Source organism: Manduca sexta, chromosome 7 (genome assembly GCF_014839805.1).
Source record: "Manduca sexta isolate Smith_Timp_Sample1 chromosome 7, JHU_Msex_v1.0, whole genome shotgun sequence".
In the NCBI taxonomy this organism is placed as follows: Eukaryota; Metazoa; Arthropoda; class Insecta; order Lepidoptera; family Sphingidae; genus Manduca; species Manduca sexta.
In genome coordinates, this window is record NC_051121.1 from 8643645 (window position 1) to 8660217 (window position 16573).

The 16573-nt window shown below is 34.4% G+C and overlaps 1 protein-coding gene across 1 annotated transcript in view; it reads right to left on the reverse strand.

Moving 5' to 3' along the window:
* Window positions 1–16573, reverse strand: part of LOC115446861 (paired box protein Pax-6) — a 64916-nt gene that overhangs the window by 32916 nt on the left and 15427 nt on the right. The window lies entirely within an intron of this gene.

Sequence of the window (16573 nt, forward strand, 5' to 3'; positions counted from 1 at the left end):
GCACAGTATACGATGGAATTTGACAGCTGAGTTTTGTTTATTAAGCACCGACTCAGTTGACAACAGGCACTTGAGTGACAGGTCAAATTTTATTTATTCAATAGTTTCATACCTTGAATAACTACTTAAGATCCTACTCAAAGTTGAGATCAGTTTATTACTACGAACCAAGTATATTAAATATTTTATTGACTAGTACAGAAGTTGGTAATGTTAGTCAATTTGACTGAACCGTTACTCTACTATAACTTACAATATACTCATATTGGAAGGTAATGGTGTCATTACCTTTGTTGCTTATAATATAAATCTTTAATTGTTGCTTCACTTATAGATTTTCGATGTAACAAAGCCGTTAGCAAAGTTCACTTTGCCATATTTTTGTCTCTATTATAAACTAAGTTACAAGTGTATAATTACAAACCGTAACTACATCAGACCCCACCGACACACCGCCTAAACAACTATAATTACACACAACTGACACTCAGTAATGATCAGATTAAATCTACCGTCTGATCTGTTGAAAAAACTCATTCATATTCATCGGTAAGGACGATATTTCGATAGCTTGTAACGTACCATGCACATTTGACGGTGCGATTGTATATAATTTTCGACTTTAAATGTATTGTGTTTAATTAATAATTTTAAAGTTATGGTAAATAATAGGACTTGTAGACTTTTGTAACGATGGTGCTTTAATAATAAATGAAATAGTAAATATTTGCTTTTTTGTATTTGGATGTTCTTTTTTGCTATTAATATAATCTTACTTTATTTTAATACTGTACTTTGTGTAGTTTTTATTATTACACTGAAATGGAAAACAACTTTTAGTGCGGCATAGTACTAAATTCTATTAATAACTATCTTTTATGGGATAAAATAAAGTCTATATTTTAAGCTAGACCTCTAGCAATACATCTGTGAAAATTGCACTCAATTCCTTGCAGTAGTTTTTGCGTAATGCGTGTACAAACATACAGACGAATACACCGGTAAACACAAGATCTAATAACTGTTAACTGGTTTCTGATGCTTTAATAAAGCCCCTATATTTGTTTTTGTTTAATATCTATAATGTACATTGTTCAGACGTCGGCCAGTTACAATTTTATTATATGTAAAAACATTGTAAAAAAACGCAGTTACATTTTGTACGTATTAAACCGAACAGCGAAAAAAAAAGTCTTGATGGTCGAGAGAATTAATTCTTTCGTTGCAACACGTTGCTTATATGACTTTTGACATTACTATCACGAATCTAGCTAAAGTTTTACCAGTGTAAAACCCATCTAACCATCCCCTCGTGCAACAAAAACTACATAAGGACATCGTTTAATACACAAAAGCGGCGCAGCACTGTACAGTCGCCGCATAAAATTATAATAAATATCAATAGAGAGAGGCGGCTGTACACGTTAGAGCGAGATAGCCGCTGCGGTCAGCGCTGCATCTCTATGCATAGGGCTGCCACGCGCTTCTCCCCAGCGGCTGTCACTCACGGAAAATGAAGAAAACATTGGTTGTTTTTGGTAATTATAAAGTTTGCGGGTTGAGGGTTTTGTGATTTGGTGTTGGTGTGTTGTGTTGGCAGGTTAATGTAGGTTTTGTATATTGTGCTAATGTTTAATATAATAAAACATTCGATATGGCAGACAGTGAGCATATTATAAAGCAAATAAAAAGTTTATATAAAATAAAAGTGACTCATAGTATTTAAATTATTTTAATATATTGTTGCAAGTAATACATCAAAACCGCCACACATACTTCGCAGTCAGTCCAATGCAAAGGATACAAACATACTCGATACATATATAAGCGGTTAGCAGGTTAATTTATTAGTTAATTGAGCATCATTTATATGAAATTGATTTTTATACATATTTATAATAAGCACATTTTTCTCCGTTTTTTGAAACTTTAAATTTAAATTGAAAAAAAGGTGATTAAGTCAATTTGCATGCCAACCATCGATTTCTAGTACCCGATTATGACTACCGCTTCCTGACAGCCCTATTATGCCGCATTCGTACTTGAGGTGACAACACGTTGACACGTCATTTGGACGTCGAACAGGGGCTATTACATGTCGCCCGTACTTTGGGGTACTTTGATACACTGTGGGGTACTCCGTTACACTTTGGGGTACTTGTATTGTCCATAATAAGTCATAACTCATGTTAACTAGAAGAGGGTATATCGAAAGCCATTATGATGATTTCGCACTGTCAATGTATGGGGGACATCTATGAAATTGTCAAATTCTGATTCTACAATGGGATTATAGTAATTTTATGTTTGCGTTTAAAGATATTTTGCGGTCTTATTGTGTTATAAATATTTGTAACGTCTATGGTCATTCTACGTAGCCCGTAGCCGCTACGGCGTAGCAATACGATGAAGACTTTTATATGGGGATTCAAATTTGGATAGCGTTATATTTTGAATACTTTGCGATGTGAGTAATAAAAAAATGTTTAATATTATATTTTTGGGATTTTATGTGGGTTAGTATAAGATGAAATAGTCAGATCGATAAAATCAAATAAAATATTATGACTTTCTTGTTTATGTTGAACGAGAAACGAACGATATTTATTTTTTTATTTTTGAATTAGCAAAATATCCATTAATATGATCGTACTTAGTTTTAGCTATTAGCTAATGAACAAAAAGTTTTGGTAACTTATAAACAAGCCCGGCTTTAAAGATTTAAAATAGAGAGTAGCGGTGGCGATGTGTGAAATTTTCTGAAAGGGAAGCCGACATGAACTATAAATTGTAAGTAATACAAATTATACTTGGATTTTAGCCCGTTATGATATAAATATTAATTATTAATTTTGCTAGGAATGGGATATATTGCAGAGTAATAACGCTGTTAAAATTTATAAACTGGCCAGTTTATTTGGCTGAGTTTACGCTACATCGTATGTATAACAGTAATACCATTTTTCTTGTTCTTGTTATTTTCCATTATTATGGAAACCACAATGACATTTACAATATCAGCCAGCTAAATTAATATTATATACTAGCTTTTGCCCGCGGCTCCGCCCGCGTTATAAAGTTTTTCGGGCTAAAGTTTTCCGTTATAAAAGTCACGCTATATTTTCCCGGGAGCCTATGTTCTTCCCAGGGTCTCAAACTGTTTCCATACCAAATTTTATCCTAATACGTTGGGTAGTTTTTGAGTTTAACATGTTCCGGCAGACCGATGCAGCGGGGGACTTTGTTTTATGATATATTTTTGTAGAACTTTTTAAGAGGAACAATCCCGTCATACAATATTGTTGCATAACTTTAACCGTTTACGCAGCGCACGCAACAGAAGCTCTCAAAACTAATAAATTGTCCCCGTTTTTGCATCATGTTTCATTACTGCTCCGCTCCTATTGGTCACAGCGTAATGATATATAGCCTATAGCACTTCACGAACAAAGGGCTATCCAATACAAAAGATTTTTTTAGTTCGAACCGGTAGTTCCTGAGATTAGCCATTACTGCTCTGCTCCTATTGGGTATAGCGTGATTATTTATAGCCTATAGCACTCCACGAACAAAAGACTCCAACGTAAAAAGTTTTTTTTAGTTTGGACCGGTAGTTCCTGAGATAAGCCATTACTGCTCCGCTCCTATTGGGTATAGCGTGATGATATATAGCCTATAGCACTCCACGAACAAAGAGCTATCCAACGCAAAAAGAATTTTTCAGTTTGGACCGGTAGTTCCTGAGATTAGCCATTACTGCTCCGCTCCTATTGGGTATAGCGTGATGATATATAGCCTATAGCACTCCACGAACAAAGAGCTATCCAACGCAAAAAGAATTTTTCAGTTCGGACCGGTAGTTCCTGAGATTAGCCATTACTGCTCCGCTCCTATTGGGTATAGCGTGATGATATATAGCCTATAGCACTCCACGAACAAAGAGTTATCCAACGCAAAAAGAATTTTTCAGTTCGGACCGGTAGTTCCTGAGATTAGCGATTACTGCTCCGCTCCTATTGGGTATAGCGTGATGATATATACCCTATAGCACTCCACGAACAAAGGGCTATCCAACGCAAAAAGAATTTTTCAGTTTGGACCGGTAGTTCCTGAGATTAGCGCGTTCAAACAAACAAACAAACTCTTCAGCTTTATATAATAGTATAGATTAACAACTGAAGTTAGCTAAAATTGAGTTTCTCGAAGCCGACCACTATTTATGTACTATGTATTTTGAGACTATGCAATTTTGTCGCGTTCGCGATTCACTTTCACTTTTGTTGAGTTTCAGAACGCGATATTAGATCCTCCAACGCGCACGCGAATTTGAACTTTATGCAGCGGTAATAAATTACAAATTGACTCTCCATTTTATTTAGAAAACGTTTGTATGGGAAATAGAAAAATGCTGTTTTGAGGATTTTCCCGGCAATTATTCGAATTTTTCTCACCTTTTAAATCTTCCCTAGACCTCCACGAATAATTCAAGACCAAGATAAGATAAATCCGTTCAGCCGTTCTCGAGTTTTAGCGAGACTAACGAACAGCAATTGATTTTTATATATATAGATAAAACCTTCAACATTTTTTTTAAATAATATCATTTAGTTTAATAGTTTTCTTACATCAATTACAAAAGTGAAGCCGATAGAAATCCAGTTATATGGACTCTTTGCCGCTGGTGAGATCTTATGTGATTATATATTTTAAAATTCCTTTATTAACACTTAAAACTAAACACGCGTATTCCTTCATAACCCTCGGAATAGTTTACCTACACGTTAAGCTTATTAACTAAAACAAACATTAGGTATATACAACCTAGAATTCGCTCACTGCGTCCAAATACCGACGCAGGCATGTTATGATTGTAAACGCAACAATGGAATGGAACGCATGGAATACTAATCCAGATTGGCTAATGAATGGCGTTTGGCCGACCGCGCCCGACCGCGGCCCACCGCGTCCGGCGTATCCACCGCGCAATACGCACGCAAAATCCTACAGACGCGAATCGCAATTATCAGCTAATAGTCGGTATTGTTCTCTTCGTTGTACGGGATTGCCTTTGATATAGACTTTGTAATTCTTTCTCAATTGGACGTAGATACGTATTTAGCCTTTTGAGATAGTGAAGTGAAATTTAAATCGTATTTTTGCTCATTGATATTCTATTTTATATTTTGTTAATATCAAGTTCAAATTATCATATTTTGACTAATATGTTTTTAATATTGGAAAGTGTAGACCTTATAGATTCGAACTAATTTGGCATACTCGGCTCATTTTTTACCATACTGTTGGTTGGATCCCTTTTGCGTATCTACGTCCAATTAGTGCTTTGAGATCTTTTATAGTATATAGGTGGCGGGGAAGAGACGCACTGGGCGAAGGAAAAAATCGAGGCTAAGAAACATCCGGGAGTGGAGTGATTTCACCTCCGTGGAACACCTGCTCTGCCTGGCCAATGACAAGGAGAAATACAAGGAGCTGACGGCCAACCTTCAATAATGAAGAGGCATTTGAAGAAGAATAGTGTACATTTATTAGCTATAATAAAAATGATTTTTGTTTACAAAGTAAATAATAGATATAATATTATGTTTCTTTTACGTTGTTATACTTGAATAATTTTGGTAGGTCTGTATAGTACCGCCATAACCGTAATATATAACTAAACAATATAAGAAATGACAAGTCGAGGAAATCAGTCCCCTGATGTGACAGTATTTCCCATAGAGTAGCGACCCCACCCATAACTTTACAAAGTTCTATAAGGCAATGAACTGCGCTCCTTATTCTCTCCTATGAGATATGCGTCATAACATTTTTTATATGAAAGTAGCAAACCGCTCTGTTGGTGGTAAGCGACAGTGAGGAAAAGTAAAATTATTCAAAAGGTAACCCGAGGCAATAAAAATTGCCTTAGTTAACATATCGCGGTCAGTTTAACCGAAAACAAAAACTAAGACAAACGTAAATAAACCTAAAAGGGAAGCCGATAGTTATCGAGTTGTATAGACGTTACGCCACTGGTAAGCGACAATAAATTCAGTAGCAACACCATTAGAATTTTTAAATACAGTCATGCGTTGCGTTTCCAACGCTTCTCATAAAGACATTAAATGTTAAGTTTCATAATGTCCAGTAAATACACTGGCTACTAACTCCATCAAACCAGAACACAAAGCTGTTTCTAATATATTCATGGCGGCGGAATTAAATCTATTAGTACCTACCCATTTGGGCTCTTATCAGTGGCGAAAATGAATTTTTTTAAAAGGTAACTCGAGACAAAAAAATTTACTTAGCCGCGGCCAATTTAACAGAAAACAAAAACTAAGATAAAGTTAAAAAATCTTAAAGAGAAGCCGGTAGGAATCGTGTTGTATGAACAATACAAAACATTAATATAATACAATACAAAACAATACAATACGTGTAAACAAAATGTTAATCCGTTATTGGCATTAAGATAAGTGTATCAGATTGTGTCACTCTAGTATTAACTCTATTATCTAGTATTTTAGTATTAAGTTTTTTTTAAATAAAATAAAAAAAAAATCACTTCGCCGCTGGCTCTTATACTCTCTCGTTTTTTCAAAAATACTGTTGCCACACAACAGAAAGCGAAATATAATGAAAAGTGCAATCTTTGATCAATATTTGCGTAGGTGATGAACATTGATTTTCCAAACAGTCCCCTGTTCTGCTAAATCTCAGTCGGTGGGGTTGGCCCCCGTTACTACCCATATGTTCGCAGTTTTACGCACTTTTAATTTTAATCCGCGCCCCGCTGTTTTTCACTTTCGCTGATGGACAGGTGAGGTAGAATTTATAGAATTTTGTATAGTTCGACTTTTAGTAGTATAGTTTCGCAAATAAGGATATAAGTGATTATTTTTTACTTGGCAAAATACATGACAAAGGTATTGATAAAATATTTACCGGCAATAGTTAGTCATATATTTTTAAGTTACACTTATACTACTTCCTTGTTTAAATTTTTTTTTAATTATACACAGTACTCAATAGTCTTTATTTATTTTAGTCCGCACTTTAAGTAATTAACTAGTATAATTGCGCAATTTTTAGGAATACAATCTATTTTGTATGCTTGTATATTTTATAATTAGCTTTAATTTTGATTGTAATCTGTTTTGCGTCTTAATTTTAATAAAATAAAATAAAAAGAAATAAAGGTCAAGTAAAATGTAGTTCTATAACACTATTGGTAAATGATAGTAAATTTGATTCGAACACTTCTATGGCTCTATGACGATATTTGCATTATGGTGGTAGCTATCCAGTCGCGAACGAATACCCCGTACCTAGCATTGGCGAAGCACATAATGTAATTCCTATCGGCTTCCATTTATATACAATTTATGTAGAATCTAATTATATTTAGCTCTATTTACAGACCATATTTACACATATTAGTACCTGTATGTCGGGTTTCCTTTCGGATTTGATCTTTCGCTATTTGCACCAAGGTATATTTTCCTTTAAAAATAATAATATCAGCCCTGTATTATATACTTGCCCACTGCTGAGCACGGGCCTCCTCTACTACTGAGAGGGATTAGGCCTTAGTCCACCACGCTGGCCTAGTGCGGATTGGTAGACTTCACACACCTTCGAAATTCCTATAGAGAACTTCTCAGACGTGCAGGTTTCCTCACGATGTTTTCCTTCACCGTTAAAGCGAACGATAAATTCACAAAGAATACACACATGATTTTTAGAAAAGTCAGAGGTGTGTGCCCTTGGGATTTGAACCTGCGGACATTCGTCTTGGCAGTCCGTTCCACACCCAACTAGGCTATCGCCGCTGCCTTATTTTCCTTTATATAATAAATTTTAACCAAGATTACGCCGAAACAACATCACAAGATAAACAGTGGTTATAATTAGATATATTTAAATCTGAAGTTTAAGACGGAGTGGCGGCGCACACAAGGCATTCTTAGGCCGTTTACACGCGAGCGAACATCAAACGGGATTCACGGACTCCGGGACTGCCGGCGATCCCGCCATCCCGCGATCCCGCACCGCCATCATAATCAGATGTTTGGACTTTCTTTGATAACCGACATTAGCATCTTTGGTGGAATTTAATTTGTTTTCACTTGTCCTATCAAGATACAAGATAGTTTAATTGTTTGACGGTTTAATTAAATTTAGATTCTGTTATGTTTGTGTTTAAGTATTTTCTTTGTGTTTCTTTACTTCTTACAATTTGATGCGTTGATTTAATATGGAACGAGTAAAATTAATACGCAATATTTCAGCATGAGAAAGTACAGTACCATCCAAAAAATATTCTGATAAACAAAAAATCTTTATGAATTGACTCAAAATTCAAAAAAATAGTATAAATTTGTGTGGCATAAACTTATTTACTTTTGTGTTGCAATGCGTTCAACTACGTATCTGTTTATACGAAACAAAACTGTAATACGTCTGATAATAAAAAACCTTCGCTTTAAGAAGAATTAAATAAAAATATGAAATTCGCATCCAAATTACATATCCATACATATTATATAAAAGTCCCCTTTACTGTCTATCCGTATGTTATCGATTTTCTCAAAATCTGCTGAACGGATTTTTATGAAATTTGGGATGGAGACCCTGGGAAGGTTATAGGCTACTTTCTATCCCGAGAAAATATATAGCGGGTCTTTTATCCCGGAATCTCCTTCATACGGTCAAAGCCGCGAGCAAAAGCTATTAACATAATATATTTCCTGTTTCAAATAACATTTATCACAACAAATTATACTTAAAAGAATGTAACATGTCAATAATTCGATCGTGATTTACATTTATATTAAACATGTGGAGATTTACGAACAACCCTTAGCATTTAATTGAACAACGCCCCATACACACAAGTTGTTTGTAATAGTATCTTATCTAATATCTGTGATGCTATCGCTATTTAATATTGCTCCGGATCAAGAGTGTACGGTTGGCAGACAAATCTTTTACAAGTATTCGGCAATTTGTTAATCAAAGCGGCTTTCCATATGCAATAAAATAGTTGGAGTTCGGGTTTTCAAGGTTAAATAGTAATGCTTTGAATGAACGGTGTTTAATCATAAGTGTATAATATCAATTTAAATATTTATGAAAATACAAAACTGAAATGGAGGGTACACTGGTTTTAGGATGAACAATAAAAACTTAGCAAACGGGTTAAAATATATAACTCTATTACCTTACAATAAGCACATAATTAATATATTTTACAAGAGCAGAAGCTAAAAATATAGTATTTATTTGCCTCTTGCGGATATTATAATCTAACGTATAGCATATTTTAACATGTTTTATATAATGATTTCTTATGTTTACGCGAATGATAGACATTGAAATGTCATACGTCGGTATAATGTTAGACGTCGGGAGAAAACTAAAATATAAAAAACCGCGATAGAATCCGAAAATTAGTTTAATTTAAATGTTTTCTATATATTTTTTTTTTTGATAATTATGCTCTATATACCATAATAATATCAATTTGTTTGCCAATTTATTGCCACGCGGATATATACTAACGGTACAGTGGATTCGGCGAGTTGATCGGCATCATTTCGGTTGAAGCGCAGGCCGCAGGGCGCAGTGGGATTTACTAGTAATGTACGCAATCTGCTATATAGCTTGTACATTAATTACTGGGATTATAATGTAGAGAAGAAATTATATATTTTTTCATATATAATATGTTAAGACATCGCTGGCCCAAACAATGTCCAATATGAATTTTTACTAATGTTGCAAAAATTTGATTAAAACTTTTCATGTTGCTAAAAATTTGAAAACATTATTCACGGTTCTCCTTTTATTTATTTTTCGGGATGATTGTAAATTCTCACTGAAAAAGACTTACAAAGATGTAGTATGTAAAATTCTATTTGCACATCAAATATAACATAGAATTTTGTAATAGTGAACCAGCGGTATATGTTTTATACATTACAATATTTAATGATAAAAACTTGTTTACTTCATACGTATAGTTGATCCAGTGACAATTATTCGGGACTGGTGGTTAATATTCTCATCCCTACAAAAACCCTTTCCAATAAACGCAAAAAATCCCAATAAAACATTAAATAACGTTCAAACAGTCCGTCAATAATAATAAAAGGCGGATAATATAAAAATTGCATATCCCGGCTTAGCGCGCACGTGTCTATAGCGAGGCGATACTTATCTCGCTTCGCTTGCCACCCCACGGCCGACGGGCGACGGACGCGCGCCGCTGTTACGTCAATATTTTTATTGTGTTAACTGTACTTACGAACACGTTCGGATAGTTTGAATTTAGAATTTTTTGTGGTAAATTAAGATTTTTTTGCAATTTGTAGTTTTTTTATTGTGTTCTTTATTTAAATGTTGGCAAACTTAAAAATAGTCCAATTTTGCAAATAATGTATTCTGTAGACGTTTTTGGTAAACCTGTCTAAGTATGCAAGTTAGTAATGTCAATTGGATTATTATATACGAATATACTATTCATTCATAGAAGATAATATTTGTGTTTATTTAAAAGACTAAGTACAGTTTGTAAAAGTATTTGTGTACGTGAAATATTTTTAATAAATTACGAATTGTAATATTCATGAGTGATATGAGTGCTATTATAATTTTAATAATATATTTTTTATACTTTTATAGTTATGTATGTATTAGGAGCTAAGTTTTTTATTTATTTATTAATTCATACATGTTTACCAACGTACCAACGTACCATTTACAACAACTAAACATATAAAGTAAGAAAACTATGAATTAAGTATAACATTTACTTACAGGTAAACACCACATGCACATAACAATGATTTACCATATTATTAATTTTTTTTTTTTTTTTTTTTTAACTTCACACTTTTAATAATCCAGTAGTCAAACTAACTTCTAATACCACTTGTATAAGGCGGAGTACATAATATTTCGTGATATTAAATGAAGGAGTAATTGAGGTGTTTCCACGTGTTGGGCGACGGGAGGCAGCTTAGTTGCATTGTATGATATAATAACTCGTTTTAGGTGAGGGATGGATATTATGGTACAATTTAATATAAGGGTATAAACAGAGTTATTGATGGATTATTCCAAAAAACTCATTTAAATGAGATTAAAGTTAAGCTTAGTTTCACTGAGAGTTATTTGAATTTAATTGATTTTTTTATGACACCTTTTTCTTTCTTTCTAGATGTTTGCCAAAAATTCATGCCAATGTTTTTTAAATTTAAGTTTACAGTTTAAGATTTTTTTTAATCTGTTCCTTATTGAATTCAGTAGTTGATTATTTGGGAATTAAGAGGCGCCATTACCGCATCGAGTCTTCGTAAAATTTATGTCTGTCCCATAATGGGACCTAGGCGAACATAATTTCATGACAGGGAAATTTAAATTCTAGAGGATGTAGTTAAATGGTAAGTTGATACGAATTTTGTTTATCCAACCTAGTTAAAAAAAAACTACAACAATTTTTTTTATGCATGATTAAAATTGATGCGATTAAGTTCACAAGCTGTTTGTAACATTTTTAGCGCCTAAAGGTATTCCTGTAAGTGACACTAGAGGTCCCTTGACGATGTGACCGTCACAATTATATATTTGCTCTTCCGATTACCCATTCAACATCATTGTAAGCCTTAAATCCTGGAAATTGTGGTATTAATTTCCCTCCAACACTTCTTACTTTTAAGTAACTTTGACATTTTTTATCTGTGCAAAAATCTACCCAAATCCAATTCAGTAAAAACTGTTTTTGTTTGGCCGTGTCGGGGTATTTTCGTTTTTTGGATTTTGTCGGAAATTATACTTTATGTTGTTTAGGTAAGGTCGATTTTTGTTTGTATATGTGCGTGTAGGGTGAATGTTACTATCACCGACCACATGCACGTCACGTGTGCGCCACGCGTCATCTCCGATAATCTTCTTTCCCGGACTCCTTTGTTACAATTTGTTGCTGCGATATCCCTCCCTAGTAGATCGAAATCTCAGATATGATTCGTAATGATATTTTAACTTAGTGTTTGAACGAGCTATTTATTAGTTCGGTTATTGCGCGCGATGTTTATGATGACTTATCGAGAGCTTAGTAAATTCCCTATGGGTTTTAGTTTTGATAATTTTTAGGAAAAATTTGGTCGTATCTTAGCGGCGATAGCCTAGTTGGGTGTGGTACGAACTGCCGAGTAGATCGCCGCAGGATCGAAATCCATGAGCACGTATTTTTGACTTTTATAAACTTATGTGACTATTACTTCTGAATTATTGTTTGCTTTAACGGTGAAAGAAAATATTGTAAGGAAACCTGCGACTTGAAAAGTTTTCCAAGAGAATTTTGAGGTGTGTGAAGTCTACCAATCCGCACTAGCCCAGCGTGGTGGACTAAGGCCTAATGTTTTGTAGTAGTAGAGGCCCATGCCCAGTAGTGGAATAGTACAGGTCTAATATTATATTATATATCTGAGATGGCAAAAAAGGTAAGCTTTATAACAAATAGTTTGAAAATATAAACGAATCCCAATTTACATATTCACTTCAGATTAATTCTACGAAGGCAAAAGGTCTCAGCAATTTAATAATCAATACAGTCTACGATCGAAAGTCACCAAAAAAATACAATGCGCCCGTAATGTTGTTAAAGTGACAAGAAAATATCGCGACACAATGAAATAAAGTTGTCATCCCCAGCTAAAGGGACGGGGAGCGTGCTAAATGCATTAATTTGGCCTGGATTTAGTGGCCCGGAAGTGATTTGCTACGGGAACGCATGTTCCACACCGATATGACCCTGATTTGACCCTCTCACCACATATTTCATAACAAAATTACACTTTAAGTTGTTCATTATAAGTTCCAATTTAGAATGGAGGGATGATGCTGTATGAATAGTAACGAGGTTTGGTTTTTTGTGAAGGGTCGTTAGCAAGGCTTAGTGATCATGACGTCTTTGTTTGTTATTTAAGCTTCTGTAATATCATTGAGTGTATAGTATTTAAAAAAGATTTAGATGTTTTTTGATAGCCTCACTGTATCTATAAAAAGCCATTTTTGAATAATATCCCACTGCTGGGCTAGACTCCTTTACTGATAGGGTTAAAGCCTTAGTCCATGACCTGGTTTAAATGACTACTGTTGTTATAACATTAAAGTATTTTCTTATTGCATGCGGCTCCGTTCATATAAAAAAGTTATTCCGGGATAAATATTTTCCTGGGATAAAAACAGAATCCTTCCAAGCGGAATTTTGGCTACGGCGACCAATCTCAACGGAGTTCAGCCAGCTACGAAGGAGATATTATAGTGTACACTCTCTGTTCCTTCACTCATAGTCCGGTGACACATTTCAATATGACCGGAGGAAGATCAGGCGCAGAACCAACGGCTTTACGTGCTTAAAAAGATAAAAATAGCCTCTAGTTCCTGAGATTAGCGCGTTCAAACAAACTAATTTCCAGCTTTATATATCAGTATAGATATGAGGTTTTTGAATGTAGGCAATAGGACTAAGAAGTCGTTGTTGAAATCTCTGAGGCCTATGTTTCACCGATAATATTCTGTACTTGATAATAATGGTACGAAATTTATTGCAGTTTAAGTTGCAATCGACATATACTAAACATGTATATTGTATTTGCATGTATATATTCGTTGAAAGAGGATTACATATTGGGTCTAGCATCAAGAAATTTTATTACGTTCTTATGGTTTCGAAATTATTAGGTAAAATCTTAGAAGTACGCAGGTTTTGATAAAAAATATGCAAATATTAAAAAATGAATTTGGTTTAAAAAAATCTATGCTTGGTTCGAATACGCGTTATCCGAAATGATATGTTACACTTCTTGCTTCGTTATTATTGCTAGTGCAAAACAAACCGTAATACACATGGTTTTAATGATCATAATACCCCTACATAAGACATGCCATTGATAGGTCTATAAGGGTGCGCCATATTAAACATAAGTATGAATATTATTAATGTTCGAAGTCATACCGAACTTTCACCTTTCCCATCAAATTGAATATAATGAGACGCGGCTCGGCGCTCGAATCGATCCCCGCCGCTAATACATTCAACATTAAGCACCCTTAAATAATACCTTCGTAAACACAATATAAACCAATATACGATAAATGCGTAGTCAAACGCCTACATATAAACTTGTATATGCGCTAGACGCCGCGGCATAACCACCCTAACGGTACCCTCGTGATATCTTAAAGACTTTATCCCCTGTACAGGAATTTTTACGGCAACAAAAGCCTTCATATTTTCTTTATTCATGTCGTGTCAAAATCGCCCGACTTCCCCCCTTAAACGATGAAAAAAGAGATATGCGTCCAACTCTTTCGCTCTCATTAAAAACGCGTGCCGCCGTCTCGTTCCGCAATCTTTCCCTCTGTTTCGGTTTTTATGTTTTTCTCGATATTACGGCGAGTACTTAAAGCTTTCATTTTTTCTTAAAACCGTCACCGACAGGGTGATGGCGCGAAATTCTTAATTAATTTATGTTAAGTATTTTGGGGGAGACAGGGCAAGGGTGTTTAAGAGTGCTACAAAGACACGAGTCGTAAAATGACGTTATTTTTGTATATTCATAGAGTTATCGGCGAGTTTTTTGCGCTACATTAAATTTTACTGTTGTTTCATTGACTTACTGCCAAAGAGTTATTTGAGAATGGTGCCTACGAAATTAGTGAAAATGTTGTTTTTGAAACATGATTTTATCATCGTTACTTATGTACATACAAGAAGTATAAAATAACGTAAGATATTATATGATATTATTTTTTTCTTTGCACATTAGTCATTGGTTTGATAGAATATTAAAACCCTTTTAATACATTGTGAAGTAAAATTAGTTTTCAAATAGAAAAGCAAAGGAAATCTATAGCTCTGTGATATCGGAACCCCTTACGGGGTTGAAACGTGCGATGAATCAATAAGTTTCATAGTTCCGTGACATAAATTATACGAAGAGGAAGACTTTTATATTGATGCATACTACATCTGTATTTTTGGATATTTTTGTTTATGCAAATACTGGGTTTAAATAAATTATTTATTCTTCATAATAATAATGATATCAGCCCTGTATTATATACTTGCCCACTGCTGAGCACGGGCCTCCTCTACTACTGAGAGGGATTAGGCCTTAGTCCACCACGCTGGCCTAGTGCGGATTGGTAGACTTCACACACCTTCGAAATTCCTACAGAGAACTTCTCAGATGTGCAGGTTTCGTCACGATGTTTTCCTTCACCGTTAAAGCGAACGATAAATTCACAAAGAATACACACATGATTTTAGAAAAGTCAAAGGTGTGTGTCCTTGGGATTTGAACCTGCGGACATTCGTTTCGGCTGTCCGTTCCATACCTAATTAGGCTATCGCCGCTATTATTCTTCATAGTAGACCTTAATTGTAAAGTTAAATAAGATTTCAAGAGACCATTACCAAGTAAATCTAGCAGCAACAAATTTTGATATTAAGGTGGTAGCTCAAGGTCCATTTTCATACATTTTGTTTCGGCTTTAATCTGGGTAACTAAACAAGTATTGGCAAGTAAAGAATTTAAATTCACGTCTAGTTAGTGATTAGTTCTCGCAGTTGAAAGAAAAATGTAAAAATAATTAATAATCATGGATATTTCTGCCTTTAAAATTTCGTCATATTAAATTTTAAAGGCCGAAATATCCATCATTAATAGACGATTAAAAACTCTTTTAAACATATATATTCAAACACCCTGTATACGAAAAGACATATCGACATCCAAAGGATGTCCCTAAAGGGAGCGGCCCCGTATTCAAAAAAGGAAAAATGAAGAAAAAGTTATAACGTCATATTGTTTTGCCGCGAAGTGGCGGCGGGGGGAGGTTGGGGAGTCCTGTATAGTGCCGGGGAAGATAAGGCGTTATAGCTCCCCTTATGTCGCATAGTTAGGTACAGTGCGAGTTTCTCGCGCTCTGATATTTTTGCATATTTTCCTTGGAATTGTTGGTATGTAAGTTCTGTTCAGAGGGTTTTTGCGAAATAGTGATATTGAAAGAAATATTAATTATGATTTACTAGCTTTTGCTCGCAGCTTCGCTCTCGTGAAGGATTTCTCTGGGATAAAAGTCCCACTATATATTTTCCCGGAATAAAAAGTAGCCTATAACTTTCCCAGGGTCTTAAACTATATCCATACTTAATTTCATAAATATCCGTTTGTAGATTTTGAGAAAATCCATAACATATAGACAGACAGAAAAGGGAACTTTGTTTTATAATATGTGTTTGATATATTTTAAAAGATATGTTTATATTTCATTGCGTTGATTTTAAATAATACCATAGGGGTGATAAGGTAAAAGAACATATTAAACAGTAAAATATTACGTATTATAAACGTTTTAATCATAAGTTCGCCTGAAAAAAAGATTCCATTTATTCTTTCTTTGCTTAGATGTAAATCATACCATTCAAAATAATATGTACACATCATCTGTAATGTTTTCTTAAGTTAATGCAAATGTAAGTCATTTAAATAAAATT